The following is a 16,702-nucleotide window of genomic DNA, read 5'->3' on the forward strand; positions in this document are numbered from 1 at the left end:
GGGGGGTTTGCTGTGATGCCCCAGGGGCAGGGAATGCCTCCTCCTCCTCCTCTTCCTCCTCCTCCTCCTCCTCCTCCTCCCATGAGCAAATGGGGTCAGTGGTCCAAACACAGAGGATAACCAAGCAGTGAAATGGAGATAGATACATGGACACCACACCATCCTAAATCATGGAGTCACAGAGTGGTTTGGGTTGGAAGGGACTTTAAAGATCATCTCGTTCAACCCCCCAGCACAGGAGGGTTGGAACTACTCCTGCTGTTGTTCCAGGCTTTTGCCTAAATGACAGCTGCAGGTTCTCGGGGAATTCGATCTTCCTCCCACTCTCAGGGCTTGGACAAGTCCGAGGTTTCCTGCTGAGCTCCTGGCCCTGCTCCAGGCTGGCTCTCCTGAACACTCCTCACCCTCCAGGAGTGTGGCCACAGCAGAGCCCAGGGCTATCAATGGGACAGTGACAACGCTGGACCAGCCAGGCTGTGCCAGCCCCCCAGGATTAACAGAAAATCCACTATGGATGTTCCGTGGAAAGGTTTTTAGGAGAGAAGCTCTCAGGAGAAGGTCCTTCAATGAGGCAGGAATCGTGCTCTTCCCTGCTGCTTTTTTGCCTAAATCTTTCCCCCGGGCCAAGCAATTAGTTGGTGTGACTCAGTGCCTTTGATGGAGCACTGCTGATTTACACCAGTTGATGAGCTGCTCTGATTTCCTTATAGAAAATCACAGTTAGGCTGTTACACTTAACCTGTACTAAACTGTGCATGAATGATTTATTGTGAACTTCTCATGCAAATGGCATTAATAGACTCTGTCATACATAGGAGAAGATGCTAGAAGATTACTAAAAGCTGCTGCACTTAAAAATGTTTCAGAAGAAAATAATGTCTTATATTGTATTACCTGAGAAATCCATCTGAATCTCCCCTTGAAACGTGAACATGAGAGCAGTGTGAAGGCTGTGCTGCATCATGTGCTGTACCTTGAGGCTGTAGCAGAAAAGCTACCAGAAGTATTTTAAAGGAATATGTATCGATACCCAGAGCTGCATTACGAGCAGGGAGAGAGCTGTTTCCCTCACACACATCCTTCAGCCTGCCTCATGATCCAGGAGTGTTTGATGACTTCAGGATCATACTGCAGAGAAGGAACAAACCAAAAGCGGTCCTGTCTAATTAACTGAACATATTTACATGTGTAAAACTCTCCTGTAGTCCTCGTAATGACTAATGCATAATTATGCGCAGACAAATCCCCACAGTAAACACAAATATTTTTGTTTGTGATTATTTATCTCAGGAGAGCTCGGCAATTTGTCAGGGCTTTGCTGAGTTTCTCAGCTGAGCCCAGTGAGGTATGGGCAGCAGGTGACTGCTGTGGTCACCCTGGGAGCCCTTTCAGCCATGCAGCAATAGAGGAGAGCAGCTTCGGGCTCACAAAATGCCTTTGCCTTGAGAAATGTAGATTTATGGAGTCATGGAATTGTTTAGGTTGGAATCAGGTCCAAGCACTAACCCAGCACTGCCAAAACCACCACTAGACCGTGGCCCTCGGCACCACTGCTACACATCTTCTAAATACCTCCAGGGACTGTTTGGATCAAACAAAGTATTTTGCAAGTTTACTCCAACTCCATGGAAATACTGTGATTTCTCCCAGTTTTAAACAACATTCACAACCTTTCCATTCAACAACCCTCTCTCTTTTGTGCTGTCTCCCTCAGACTGCTGGGATGAAGCAGGCTAATGTGTGCTCACCTTGTCTAGATGTTACCAGGTGATGTTTGGCCACAGAGAAAAGCCATGTCCCAGTGGCTCCTTCCTCTGTCCATGTTCAGTTATCTGAGCTGCCAGGAACCAAGTAGGTTTTGTACTTTGACTTCAGCTTTTGCTGTCTGGCTCACCCCAGGGCATATCACAGCTCAGCTGCAGGGACAGGGAAATCTCCCCTACCCAGCCCCTACCACGGCCAGTTTGACACCAGCCCTGATGCCCCTGGTTTCATTGGAGCATCTGCACCAGAAAATCCATCAGGTTTTGATTCTGCACAGCACATTGTGGAGGGCTGGAAGGCAGTGGGGAAGGAGAGAATGGGGCACCATCCCCAAGGCAGCACTGCAGCAGGCACAGGCAGCTGTGGGAGCGTCTGCCCAGTGCCCTGAGCTAGTGTGGGAGCTCTGACCCACCCCACTGGTGTCACATCTCCTCCCTGACCTGCCATCACCCTGCCTGGGAGCCGTGTCTCACCTCACCCCATACCAGCATCTCAGTCTGCTCTCCAAGCCCTCTGCGCCCTGTCATCTGAATCCATGGAGCCAAGCAACCCCCAGTGATAAATTCACCACTTAGTCACCGGCTTTCCTCCTAAAATCCTCTTCAGGGAACAATTCTCCCATGTCTGATACAGTGACTAATTGATAACTTTCTTTAAGGGGACTGCACAATAACTTTCTTTAAAGCAGTATATTATCATCAGTAGGTTTTCCAAGGAGTGTGCTGCTCTCTTAATTCTCACCTCCATTATTTTAATACCTCTGTAAAATGGATTTCTAATGGATCTATATTGCCATAAAACTTTAGGGATGGTGGGTGGGTGTCAATAAATTCTTTGCAATCTGAGCAGCTCCGCCAGCCAGGTAGGGAGCAGAGTGACAGGCTCTGGGGAGAAGCCAGGTCTTGACTCAGGATTGCAGCTTCCAGCAGCGTGACCTTCCCTGATTTGACCCCATCCTGCTGTTTCTGAACACCTTGCAAAACTTCATTAAGCAACATGACTAGTATCTGTCACAAGCAATTCCTTCTCTCCCACCTCCTCACCCCAGGGATAAGTCATATCAGCTCTGTCAGGAATACAGACGCTGCCCTAGGTACAATCCAACACCAAGTGTTGATACCTGGTGAGTCTGTACAGAGCAACAGTCATCACATCACAGTGTTTTCACCCAAAGTTCCCAAGGCAGGCAATTAATGTGCATTATATTGGCATCAATCCCCTTCAAAATGTCCTCTGCCACTGACAGAGAGGGAAGGCAGCAGCCAGGATGCCCAGCTTAATCAAAGAAAGAAAAAAGTGGATGTTATGGCTCTCTGAAGGTTTTACAGAGGCCAAATTATTCCCATGTGTATTAACCAGGACATTGGGAAAAAGTCTTTTACCACTGGGTCCATCACTTGGTCTCATAAAAACTGCTCAAGAATCTCAATTTTGTCTCATCCATATGGGCTCTCATAACTCATTTTTACCTTGAACACTGAAGCTGCTGGCCCAGCAGCTGCTCAGAAAGGAGATGCAGCTGTAAGCATTTGCCATTCTGCTATCCTTTACCCTGAAGAGCTCCCAGGATTAGGAGGTGATGGAGTGAGGGTGATGCCCACACTCAGCACATGTGATATAAAGAAATCCTCTAAAGGAAATGTTGGAGGCTGAAATCTGTTCTGTTGTTCCACTGCCAGCACTGGATCACTGGTATATATTAAAAAGTCCTGCTGCAAAACACCAGCAAAGGCTGGTTTGTCCTAAGGAAGTGGTGCTGGGCTGCCACAGGCACTGCACAGATCAGTGTGGGAGCAGTGCCTGGCCTGAAGACTGGGGTTTATTTTTTAAGTATTTGCAAGTTCTTTCACCATTGCTTTGATAGCTGGTGGGGTGCTAGAAGGTATTCTCCCTAGCCCTGGTTTCAGGAGAATTTTCATCCCTTAGGTTTCTTGGGTGCAGCTGATTGAGCTGCCAAAAAAGGTCAGGCTGGAATATACAGCAAATTAACCTTTTTGTGGCCTGCCCCCAGCTGGTTTTTTTCCATCGGGGTGAGACCCTTACAAACAGGTAGGGACACCAAAACCACCTTGACTTTTGAACACATGATGAAAACAGCTCCAGTGCTTCCCATATGTGCAGGAGGCTCTGTGTGGGGTGAAGATAAAAATTCTACAAGCTGAAGGAGACTTGGACAAGGCTTTTTGGAAAGGCTTGTTTTCAGCAAAGAAGCACTGGCAGCTTCCTCCCAGTTCATTGAAATGTTGGGTAATCAGGAGTTTTTCCCTTTCTGCTGCAAGATTTTTATTACAAACACTTGGCTTGGTGCCCCTGCCAGTGCCAGAGGTGACAACTCCAGTATTTCACTGGGGGTTTGCATGCTCAGCAAGGGTTTTCTGTACAAAACCAGGGTTTTCTGTAACATTTGCAGCCGTGCCTGGGTGATGAGCACTGTCTGTGCCACTGGAACAGTCTGTGTCTTCCCTCTGCTTACTCCAGCCCCCTTGTACCAATAAGTGATGACCTAAAAACCAGAGGAAGAGAGGTTGATTAATGGCAATACTTTTATTCTCAAAAGCACAACGGGAAATTTGCATCTCGGCACATTCCTCCAGCCTATAGACTTAACTGGAGGTGCCACATTCACAGATTCCAACCTCTAAACCATTGCTTCCTCTCCCCCAAAATAAGCTATGGGGTGAGCTATGGGGTGAGCTATGGGGCAAGCAAATCCTGGGCTCTGAGCCCTCTGTTCAGGGCAGATTATGTATTTATTGTAAAACAGCTATTGATAATAAGCAGAACGTGTTATCACTGCTGCTGTGGCAGTGTAGGGAGTCATGTGCTTCTTGCTCGCTTTTTGGCCTCAGGACACTTGTGTTCCTGTTTGTACAATAGCTCTGCTTGGAGAGCAAGAATAAAAAATACCATGTTTTCCCCCCTGCCAGATTGCTGTTTAGCATCGTGCTACATCTCTCTCGTGGGAAATACAGGTTAGAGACTCTGGGGCTGGGGAGGGAATTGAATCCAGATGTTGGGTTTTCTGAGAAAATGTTTCAAGTATTTGGTTGTTGCACAAAAGAAAAGGGGAACCAGCTCATCCAGTGCAGGGTAAGAGGTGAACTGTCACACTCCTGACCACAGAGGGTTTGCTGACGAGAAATATCTGTGGCAGGCATCAGGAGGAACATGGGGAACCAGGTTTTCAGGAGCCCTTTCTGCTCCAGGCCAGTGCCATGGAGAGGACATTTCATAGCCCTGATGTGGAGGTGTCACAGCAGGGCATGGTCCCAGCAAGTGGGAGGAAAATGTGGGGAAAGAAACAGTTATGAAAGTGAGTTTTTCCAATAAAAAATGTTATACAAGTTCAGTACAGTTCATTAATGGTTGAATCAAAGATCTTTGAGGTCTTTTCCAGTTTAACAATTCTATGATTCTATTTAAGTGTTCACCATAAAGACACAACTTGTGGTAGGGTGGCCAGGAGGGATGTCCTTGCATCCTTCAGAGGGACTCTGTACAAATGGCTTGCACATTCATATTTTCCTTGGAAAACTTAGGAAGAGCCTGTGGTATCCTGGATCCTGGCTTCCCAGAGTGATCCTGCATCACCTCAGACAAGGGAGAGCCTTGGAGCTGTAGCTTCACTTTGTGTGGGCTCTGGGAAATCCTGTCCAGCATCAGAGACATTTTGTTTTCTCATTATTGCCAGGTAAGAAGTGCAAGAAGCGCTTGGTGACGATTCTGCACTCAGTTGGATGACACAGAACCAAGCAAGAGCTGTAAAGTCTACTCTGGAGGAATATTTTGCCTGAGTGTGGTTGAGCCACGCCAACACAGCCCTGAATGTGTGAAGACCTTTGCTTAGCCTGGCTTTGTCACTCTCAGCAGAGAAAACACTGTATCTGTGTGAGTGCCTGGCTCTTCGTGCTCACAGCCACCCACCCAACACTCCCAGCAGCCTGGGGACACTTTGGTCACAGCCCTTTCCCTGAGACACTGAGGCAGACTGGGCAAGTGCAGGTTCACAAGGCAGCAGGAGAATTCCTGCTCTGCTCCGAACCGCTGGCATCATCTGTCCCTTTTCCTGCCCTTCACAGCAGCTCACATCTGTTCTTACTCACCTGTGACAAAAAGCCACTACCTGAGCGCTGGGGGGAAGGAGAGGCTTCAAAGGCAGCAGCGCTGGAAAAACACAGCTCAAGGAGAAGCCTGTGCCCTGCCAGGCTCCTGCCAGCTCAGGCCAGGGGCACTTAGGGGACAGATATACCCTGCGTGGTGACAGCAGCCACCAGCTGATGGTGCTGGGGGGGAAACCCACCCAGATCTGTGTGAGCCCCCAAGAAGAACAACCAGGGGAGTGGGAGGGCAAAACCCCAGTGAGAGACCAAAGTAAGGGGGGAAAAAATCAAAATTATGTTGGATAAAGCCATGTATTCAATGGTAAAAGAGCTCAGGTAAGGCAGGAAAAGTTTACTAGAATGTGTTTTTATCCACAGAATAGGGATGTCAAACACAACTCTGTGTCTGTGGGGCTGTGGTTATATCATGCTTTGATTTCTCCAGGGCCAAGAAAACAGATTAATACGCAAATCACTTTCAGTTTCAGTCCATTATGACATTTCAGGGTATCCAGCGACTTGGCATCACTCTGTAAAGCCAGAAATATTTGTGTGTTAAAAGTGTGTTTTGAATTACAAATATTTCAACATTCACAACACGTAATTTTGGGAACCAGGAACGTTCCTCGGCACAATTGCCAAGCAGAGCTTTTGGGGCAGGGCAGCCTCCTGTGGGTGCAGGACGAGGATGGCATGTGGTTTCTTCTGTTCTGTCTCTCTGGAGTGGCTTATTAGGAGAGTAAAATCTCCTTGGAAAGCAGCAGTGGTGAGCTGCTGCAGCTCCAGGGCGGGTTGGGAAGGAGTCTATAGGTGCTGACCTACATTTAAGTAAAGGAGAGTGAGGGGAAGCTGAGCTGGCCCTTGGGATGACACAAGGGCATTTTCCCTCCAAGCCAGGTCTGCCACCATCCTGGCCTATGAATTCACTCCTGGTGAAAGGTGCCAGACTGACATTCAAAATACGGGAAAAAAGAAAGAGCCTTGTTCTTAATAATTCCTTCTCTCCTTTGTGCTGATGAAGTACAATGGGACATTTAAATCTGATTTTTATAACATTTTGCATTGCTATAGATCACGGTGTGACCTGGAGAAGACACTTTGTTCTGACTACAATGATCCGGTATTTCATATTTTAGCATTTATTTTTTGTCTTCCCCGTAGTGTTTCCGTCGCATTCTGGCACAATATGGGCTCCCTCCAGTGGTCAAGGGGCTCCGGGCTCCTGGTGTCGTTTGCCCAGGGGCTGGCACAGGGTGGCTTTGGGGCTGGCATCACATTCCGAGGGGAATCAGAGCGGGGCTGTGCTTCTTGCACCCCAAATCCCCTCTGCGGGTTCCATCCCAGAGCAGCACTAACAGCCCTGCTCTGCGCACCGTGCTCCATCCACATTAACGTGGAACAGCCTGAGCAAAGAAAGATTCAGGTTCTGCCTTTCCTTGCAGCTCCCAAAACGTTCACTGCAGAATGGGGAGAGGAGAGGGAACCGGAGAAGATCTGTTGAAAGACCCAGACACAACAATTTTTAGCAGAATATGACTCATTTTTTTGCATTCCGCTCTTGCCGTGGTATTTTGAGACCAGATCCTGACTTTCTCCTGACAGAAACAGTTAATGTGGTTATTGTGGGGGACAAGTCAACCGCTGCCACTGTGAAATGTGACATTTCCATCTCCCCTCCCGACTGCACAATTCCCGGCGGCTCCCGGCGCTTCCTCAGCCACGGGTGCATTTGAAATACCCGAATTATTTTTGGAGGCACCTGGGTGGGACGGGGATCCCCTGCGGTGGCCGAGAGCCCAGCAGGGCTGCGCGGGAAGGTGTCCTGGAGGGCTGGGCCGTGTGCCTGGCTGTCCCGGCTGGGTGTGTGTGTGCTCGGACACGCACAGCCTGCACACTGCTCGTGCCAGGGTGTTTCCAGAGGGATGGATGTTTAAGGCAAGGGATGCTGGGGGGGGCCCTTGCCAACTCGGGGTGCAGCAGGAATGTGTTTAACACCCCTTCCCACCCCTGAACCAACCCCCAACCCCCGCAGAGCCTCAACCCGCGGGGGTGTGTGAGGAGGGGTGAAGGCACCGACCCCCATTTGCACGGGGGGGGGGGGGTGTGTGAAGCCCCTCTGTACCGCTTGGGAGATGGGGGGCACAGCTCTCCCGCCCCCCCCCACCTCCCCGCGGGGGCGTTGGGCTGAGGAGTGAATGCTCCGACGCCCATACGCACCGGTGTGTGTGTGCACAGTTCTGCACCCCTCCCGGGGGGAACACAGCCCCTCCACAGGCTTTTTGGGGGGACACATCTCTCGCCCTCTCTCCCCCCACCCTCGGGAGGGTTGAACTGCCGTTCGCCCCAGCCGTTGGCACGGGGCCGGGGTGTGTGTGTATGTGTGTGTGTGCGTGTGAAAGCACCGATACCCATTTGCCCGGGGTTGGGGTGACCCCGCTGCACCCCTTTGGTTTTGGGTTTGGGGGGGGGGGGCACGGCCCTCTCCCCCTCCCCCCGCGGGGCGCGGGCTGCGCGCGCGGCGGTGGCGGGAAGGCGCGCGCCTGGGCGGGGGAGGGAGTAGGGGGGCGTGGCCCGCGGCGCGCGCGCGCGGCCTCGCCGCTGTTTGGCTGCGGCAGCCGCGCTCATTTGCATATCGGCGGGGGCTCCCCCGCCCCGCCCGCGTCACGTGGCCGGAGGGCCGGGTCGTGGGGGGGGAGGGGGCAGAGCGGCACTTCCTGTTCGCGGCCAGCGCGGGAGGGGGCGCGCGCGGATCCGCCCCGCGGTCTCGCGCTGCCTGGCGGGGCTCTGTCAGTCAGCGACAAAATGGCCGCGGCGGCGGCAGCGGCGGCAGCGGCTCCTCTGCTCCCCAGGGCGGCACCGGCGGCAGCGGCGGCGGCGCGGAGGAGCGGGGGACCGGCCCGGCAGCACTGAGCTCGGCACCGCCTGCCCTGCGAGCGGACGAGGCGAGAACGAGCGGGAGAGACGGCGAGCGGCGCTGCGTCCCCCCCCTCCCCCTCAGCACCCCGGCGGACCGACCGACCCTGCCCGAGGCGCTGCTGCGGCTCCCCGGGGACACGCCACCGCCTCGGCTGCCCCGCTCCCCGCCGACCCCCGGGTCCCAGCTCCTCCCGCCGCCCACCCGGGTCCCTGCCGGATCCCTGCGGAGGACACGGAGCGAGCCGCGGGATCTTCCCCCCACCCCCGCCTGCCCGCGGATCCCGCTGCGAGCCAGGCACACAGACTGTCGGGTTTCCCCGCTCCCTCCTCCCTCCGTGAAAGACTTTGCTGGATCCTCCTCCCCGGATCCCCTCCCCGCGCTCGCTCCTTCCTGCGGGAGCGGCTGCTGGATCCTCCTCCCGCCCCGGATCGCCCGCGGGGTCCCTGCGGAGCCGCGGACCCTCCTCCCCTCGCCGAGACACCGCTGGATCCTCCGCCCCCCCGGACCTCCCGGCGGGATCCTCCTCCTGCCCGCAGCCCCATGTGAGACTCCGCATCCCCCCGTGCCTCCGCGGTGGTGGTTTATTTTTTTTTTCCCCCCCTCCTCCTTTTATTTTGAAGGGGGGATCCATCTTAAAACTCTTTTCTGGATCCCAGTTTCTCTTTTTTTGATTTGCACTTTTTTGAAAAACCCTCAGATGCTCCTCCATGTGGACTGAGAACCCATCAAGACACACACACGAGAACTCATCCCGATCAACTCCAAATCCTGGCTTTTCGTGGGTTTTGCTGCAACACATAAAAGCAAACTTGTATTTAAGACACACTCGTGCAAAAATTTAGCTGGGGACTTGAACGTGTATTTCGTCTTGGTGTCTTGGTCTTGGTTATTTTTTTTGTTGGTTTTTTTTCTTTTTTTTTTTTTTTTTTTGCTTCACTGGAAATCAAAAGCTTGTTTTGGAATTGGACCTGCTTTTGCTGCACTTCTCCTCTGGGCTGGATAACACTGAAGCTCTTTGCTTTTCTACTTGGATAGTGTTTTCCTGTTGATCTGTTGGGTTTTTTTTTTCATCTCCTGTGTGGCAGACTTTTTTTTTTTTTTCCCTGAGGGGGGTAAACAGACGACGACAACAACAAAAAAAACTTAATTTTTTTGGCCGTGTGAGATTTTTTTCGTATTCATATTCGTGAAATTACGGGTACACTTACAAAAAATTAAAAAAAAAAAAAAGAAAAAAAATTAAAAATAAGAAAGGAACACGTCAGAAAGACCCCTACACGGTAGACAAAATACTCACTCGTTTCCTTACAGCAAGACTGAATCGAAAGCTGCCAAAGAGCCCCATAAAGAAAAGACTAAAAGGTAAGAAGGGGTAAGATCCTCTTAATGCAGGCACGGTAGAAGTTAAGAGGGGAAGAGACCTGCAAAGCCGGTGCATACCTCCTTTTTCACAAGTTTAAACGAGATTGTTATTATTTTTAAACTGCTTATTAGTTAGCGAGTCAAGAAACACCCCAAAACATTTCAAAATCCATTTTATTTTTATACGATTTTTAAAAAACGTGAACAACCTCCGGATTTTTTTTTTTTTTTCCTTAATGATAGAATTAATTCCGTATTTTTTCTCTGTCCGGAATCGCTGTTTTTCGCCCCGAAGAGCGAGCAGAAAGTGCCATTTGTGAGCATGTTGTGTTACTCAGACATGACATGAAGGCAGCTTCTGCTGCAAGGCATGACCGTGTGCTCTTGCTTTAGAACTTCCACGTGTGAAAATTATCGCAGAGCGGCTTGGAAATAATCCAAGGGCTGGAAAATTGTGGGCAAGGCCAGCAGTGCTGCCCTGTGGGCGAGCACATGAGCTCCAGCTTTGTCCTTCATGGCTGCTTTCTCTTAAAAGTTAAAATATCTAGATTTGGGTTATTTTTCCCTCTTTTCCCTCGCCTAATGAGATTGTGGGGATCCGCGGTAATTTTCTCCTGGGTATTCACAGGGAGATCTTGTCTAAACCTGGAATGTCCAGGGGGAGAGAGAACATTAAACAGAGTTTATTCCTTTAACTGCGCCGCAGAAGGGGAGGAAAATGGGGAGGGCTCAGTTGTTAACCTGAGAAATCTTGAAACACTGGAAGTTTATTAAGTGTTCGAGGCTTCTTTGTTTGTATCACAAGTTTGTGTCAAAGGTTAATCTTCTTAATATGTAATTAGTTGAAGGTTCAATTATGGGATTTATTGAACTCAATTGGGTTTTCCCCCCTTTTTGCCCATTAAAAATAATACTGCAGGTCTTTGTGGCTAGTTTATTTTCTGCTATAACTCGAGTGTATCCGCGAGAAGAGATTTATTCAATTATTCTAACAGGCAGTTTAAATTTAGAAATAATCTTTGGGACGTCATACCCGTGTCTGTTGCATATTTTTCCCTCTCGTTTGCATATGTATGTATCAGGCGAATTATGCTAATTTATGTACAGAAATTTGCTGTGGACATTAGGCCGGTTAAGGTAATTAAAATTCCAATAAATCCCGCTGTTATTGGGCTGGCCGGTGGTGCAAAGATTTAAATCAGGTGGGTGTCGGTGGTGCTGTGGACCTGAGGACAATGCCAGAGCGGAGGAGCAGGAGAACATCTGCACTGCTGCTGGATGCACTGGGAGAGCGAGGCTTGGCTTCCAAATCCTGCCCTCCTTCCCTGCGGTGGGTGGGTTTTTTTTTTTCTTTTGGATTCCCCGACGACTGGGATTTTAAATGGAGTTTCCTCTCGTGTATTACATTTTTTTTTTTTTTTTAATAATAATTTCGAGAAGGTAAACACAGGTTCTCACTGATTCCCCTGGTGTTTTCCAAGGAAATAGGAGGTGATTCGCAGTGGGTGCAACCTGTGCTTAGCACATCACAGTTTCCCACAGCCGCGGTTCCTCGGGTTCAGGAATCCCTGGGATGTCTGGCTGGCTGCTCCTGTGTGTTATTTGTGAGCTCAAAATGGTGTGCTGAGGAACAGCCCTCGGACGCGCTGCCGTCCCTACTCCGGCTCCTGGAATTCTTTCCAGAACGTGAAAGCATCAGTGATACCCGAGTGAGGAAACTGCTGCAGCCTCTGGAAGCTGGCTCTGCCCTGGGTAGCACTCTGGTGCTTTTTGGGTGAGCCTGGCTGGTGGATAACCTAACCTGGCTGCTTCCGAGCCCGGGACTCAGTCTGTGAAAAAAGCTCCAGTAAATCAGATTAATTTGAACTTTTTTTAGGGAAAACGAGTGCTTAAGGGCACCAGCAATAGTGTAATAATGCCCTGTGTGTCTTTGTCCTTATCTTCAAAGGGGAACGGATCATTTCTGACTGGAAGTGATGAGGAATGTTCATTACAGCCCAGCCCCCGGAGAACAGGTGCTGCCGTAGGGAAAGCTCTGCAGCCAGGGCTTGCTCCAGGGCGAGAGGGATGGGTGTTAGTAGGGGCTGTATTTTAGGCAATATTTTGTACTTTTGTCTAAAGGTTTTGTTTGTTGCAACGAAAGAAACAAGACAGACAAACCTTTTTACTGAGAGCTTCTCTGGATTGCAGCAGGATATATTTAGGATCTATTAATGTTCCTGTTCTATGTGTAGGTTCCCATATTGACAGGTTTAAGTCTGGGTATCCATCAGATTAAAAGCTGTTGTTACACACGGGTGGTTTGTGTGTGCTGTACATCAGTTTTCCAGCACATGGATTATTTGGGAGCTGTCAGTGGTGCAGGGCATCAGTCCCAGTGCCTGGGAATGTCCTTGTGGGCAGCCTTGGGCTGTGCCATTTCCCCCTGGCCACAGCAGAGTGGAGTTTGCTCTGGGGCTCTGCCCGTGGGCTAAAAGCCATTCAGGGACTTGGAGGTTCATCCTCAGCCATGACATCTTTGCTTCCTCCAAGATCTGTCTCTGATCACCTGTGAGTGGATGGGTTTGCCCATTACAAAGCCTGCTGGATCTCCCCAGGGTCAATGAAAACCCCACCTCCGCCTTAATTTCTGGTTTCTTTTCCAGGATTTGTCTTTTCTAATAAGATAACACACTCTGCTTTTGATAAGTTAAGATCTTTCACTGATGTTTGAGGGAAGTAAGGTAATTCTGTACTCTTTTTGCTTGCAAGAGGTTTTTAAGACTTGGAAAATAAAGAGATGAAATTTCCTTAAAATGAGGAAAACATAATTGGGCATAAGACTACTTTTAATCTGAAGATTCTTTGTTGAAGTTCTCAAAGCTGCCATGTTCCGTACCTTGCCAAGTATGGACTAACAATAAAACAAGATAAAGTGAAAGGTTTTGTGAAGCAAGAGTTTATAATCTCCTTGTGTAGTGAAGCAAACTGTTGCTGAGTGGCAGTCTTATAGAAAGTGTAGCTTTAAATTAGTCTAGAAATAAAACCGCTTATTTTTCAGTTTTTCATTCACTTCATTCAGAAAGGCCAGGAATTTTATTGACAGAATTACTGCCTGCTGTTCACTGAAAATGACCTACACTTCTGCAGCCCGTTCAGATGCTCCGTGCCGTGGAGATTCCTTTTCTCTTTTGCGTTACATTTATTAAAAGCCCAATGGCAGCGTTTACTTTCAGTTTTAGCTATGAAGACTTAACCAAGAGCGGGGGATGTGGGAACGGGTAATATGTTAACTTAGCAGCTGGCCTCGCCGAGATAAACATGCGCTTTTCCAAATGCTGTCATCTGGCTCCTTTCCAAAACAAGCTGAAGGAGGAGGTCAGGGGTGGAGCCATCCCCTGCTTCAGTAAAAAGAGGCTTTCATTTGGAAAGAATTGCCAGATCGTATTGACTGAAAGAACTGCAGATTTAAAATAAAATGACCAAACCTTTCATGAGTAAACCGAATGGTCTCTTTTGATGGCTTAAATTTAAGTGCCTTGTTACAATGCTGCTTCTCTTTGAAGGTTCAGCAGCTTCAATGCAGAGTGCATATTTCTGCCTTTTAAAAAAATTCTCTGCTTTATGTAAGACTTTGAACATGACAACTGATGAAAAATGTATCATCTTTGGTTACAGTAGAGACCTGCAACACAAAAGTGCTATTGTTTTAATTGTTTAAAATTCAGATTACAAGATAATGGTAATACCATTAGAAGGTTTCCCCTTGGCCTAGAAGCTGCAGGTAGGAGTGTGTCGATCCCTCAGTATTAAAGATGAATGATAAGGAAACCTCTTAAATGCCTGTGACGCTGCAGTCTAGCCAATTTAGGATCAGCTGATGCCTTCTAGTGATAATGGCTTGAGGTTTTCAGCTGTATTATGAAGATATCAGCCAGGGCAAATAGTGTTTAGAAGAGAAATATACTTTATTGAATGGGGAGATGATCTAGAAATGACAGTAAATTGCATTACTAAATGATCTATGTGCTCTGCGCCGTCTCTTCACTGGCAAATGCTGTTGGTAAAATGAAAGATGGTTATTCTTAATGTATGAAAGCAGAGGAATCAAAGTATTATTTGATCTCCCTTTAGGAATCTGTGCTAGTTAGGAAAATTGTCAATGGAAAGCTTGGCTAAGATGGACATCTTAAATGCCAGAAGTAGATGTACTTAGGCTTATTTTATCATTACTTAATCATTGTTAACTTCACTGTGGATTCCCAAATACAGTTACAACTGTGTTTTCTGAAACTTTGTGTACCTTCCTACCTGGTCACTCATATGTTTTAAAATCTCCTGCCCAGGATAAAAATGTCTGGATTTGATCATAAACAAACCTGTTCTTGCACAGAACAGTCACTGTGCTCCTTGAGGTCATGTCAAAGATGGTGGAAAATGCAGCACTACTCTAAAATATGCATCTGATTCTTTTGTTGGTTTTTTTTTTTTTTTGAAGAGTAGCATGTCTCTCTTCCTCCCAATAAAAAGGCTTCTGTCATTGAAGGCAGCTGTAAAATAACTGGCTGTTCTTGCATCTCAAGGTTCAGGGTACCAGGCAAATCAGAATGAGTTTTGGTCTCAACCCTGGGTGTGAATCAGTGCTGTAATTTTTCAGCACCGAGGTCTTGAACGTAGTTGTAATTCAAGTTCATAAAATATTAGAAGCCCTTACGGTCCTGAGGTCTGGTTTCTGGAGCTCTTCCCCGTGGGTTTGCAGCCAAGGATGGCTGAGAGCGAGAACAGTTATCTGTGCTGCAGCAGTGATGGTTTATGGCTGGGTGCCCAGATTGTCTGGCTTTGCACACAGCTTTATAGTTTGCCTTTGAGGGCTGTGGAGGAGGTGGAAGTCATTTGTAATAAACAGCTATCTGCAGCCTGCTTTTTCTGGGGTTTGGAATGTACAGCCATTTAAAAAATTGCAAACTAGATGTACATTTCCCTAGGTTTCAGTCCAGAACATCTAGGTTTTAGGAGCTTGATTATAAGAAATGGTAACAACTGCTTATTGCTTTGTATTGAGAATACCTAATATTTATCCCTCAGATGTTTGGGCTGGTTTTTGAGCTCTGCATTGTGGACAATGAGGCTTTTCAGGTTTCTTTTTTTTTTTTATTTGAGAGAAAAATTGACTTGTCAAACCGGTTGGCATCCTTTGTGGTAATTAAGCCCCAGAGAAAAATATGTTTATATATCTCAAAATAGTTATCATGCAGCTACCATATAGGCTCATTTAGGGAAAGATAAAGCCACCCCCCTTCCACTGCAAGGAAAACAACCACCCTGGGCTATGTTTAGTGGCTGCCCATGGGTGTTTTCAGAGGGAGATCCATTCTTTCCTCTACTTGTCTCCCTTCAGCTTCTTGTTCATGGGGTCTGCCTGTTTTCCCATGCTGATTTTCTGAAGGGATGGTGGTGCTGCCTTTGTTACCCAAGAGGAGTCTCTTAAAATGGCATTACCTGATTTTTCCTAGATGTGCTGTTTTCCTTCCTATTCCTTTCTTCCTCTGTTCTGTACCCACAAAGTTTACAGTTTTCTTTCTCATCCTGCATTTCCAAGGCTTCCTGATGGGATGTGGAAGAGCTTTTTGTTTTGCTGGAAGCTTAGGGATCTCTTTCCTTGGCTTGGATACATTCTGGGTGGTCAGTACATCCACGGATCGATTGTTAGTCCAGGCTGGCTTCTGCCAAGTCTATTTTAAGCTCAGCCAGATATCTGTGTTGTGTCAGTCTGATTTCAGTCCTGCTCAAGCCTTCGGCTCTCAGGTCTTTTAATTCTTCAGAATTCCAAAGTGTTTTCATGGCTGCTGCTCATGTCATTCATCGGTGCTGACAATGGAGATCCTTGTTTTTAAACAGTAGCTGGTTACTGGTAAACAAAAGAGCATCAGCCCAGAGCTTTAACACAAACCATTCTAGAAAAAAGGAGCAGTTGAGGGAGAATGCCAAGGAAAAAAAAATCAGCTGTACAGATGCATAATGTGCTGACTTTTCCTGTGCTCCTGCAAGGTCATTAATAAACCATAGAAGATGGTCTTGGTGGTGTTTGTAATGTATTTGCATGAACTCAGTGTATGTTCACAGTAGCCTTGAGGATGATGCTGCACATGAAATATGAAGCTAAAAACTTTTGTAGCACTGCTGGCATAACCTAATGGGGGGTGTGTGTAAATCAAGTAAGTCTCTTTACACAAATGCATAACCAAAGGCAGGAGCAGGATTCCTCATTATCCCTCTGCTAACATCATTCTGTAGATCTGCAGGTCTCAACTTTCCTCTTCCCTCAGTGTTTTTAATTGCACTTACCAAGTGCTCAAACTTAACAAGGGAGAATTGCTTCCAGCATTTGTGTTTGAATTTTTACCACATTGTCAGCTTTGAAATGGGTGCTGTGCTTGAAATTCTTTCTCTTACAAAAGATGCTCCATCTCTGCAAATCTAATCATCCTTATCTCCTTATGCTATGTGGCTGGAATGCTGTAAGTGCCCAGTACTGTACCTCATTCCTGTTTTGTGATGCAGAAGAAATTGCTTTTAGTTA

General features: G+C 47.9%; 1 protein-coding gene across 23 annotated transcripts in view; it reads left to right on the forward strand.

Annotated features, from left to right (window-relative positions):
- Positions 1-8,653: 8,653 nt before the first annotated feature.
- TNRC6C (trinucleotide repeat containing adaptor 6C) overlaps positions 8,654-16,702 on the forward strand; it is a 94,911-nt gene continuing 86,862 nt past the window's right edge. For all 23 annotated transcript variants that reach the window (XM_086857249.1, XM_086857259.1, XM_086857252.1 and 20 more), the window contains exon 1: positions 8,654-10,143. The gene's annotated coding sequence lies outside the window, so the exon portion shown is untranslated. The remainder of the gene's footprint in view (positions 10,144-16,702) is intronic.

The sequence above is a fragment of the Cyanistes caeruleus genome, chromosome 19 (genome assembly GCF_971803275.1).
Source record: "Cyanistes caeruleus chromosome 19, bCyaCae1.hap1.1, whole genome shotgun sequence".
Lineage (NCBI taxonomy): Eukaryota > Metazoa > Chordata > Aves > Passeriformes > Paridae > Cyanistes > Cyanistes caeruleus.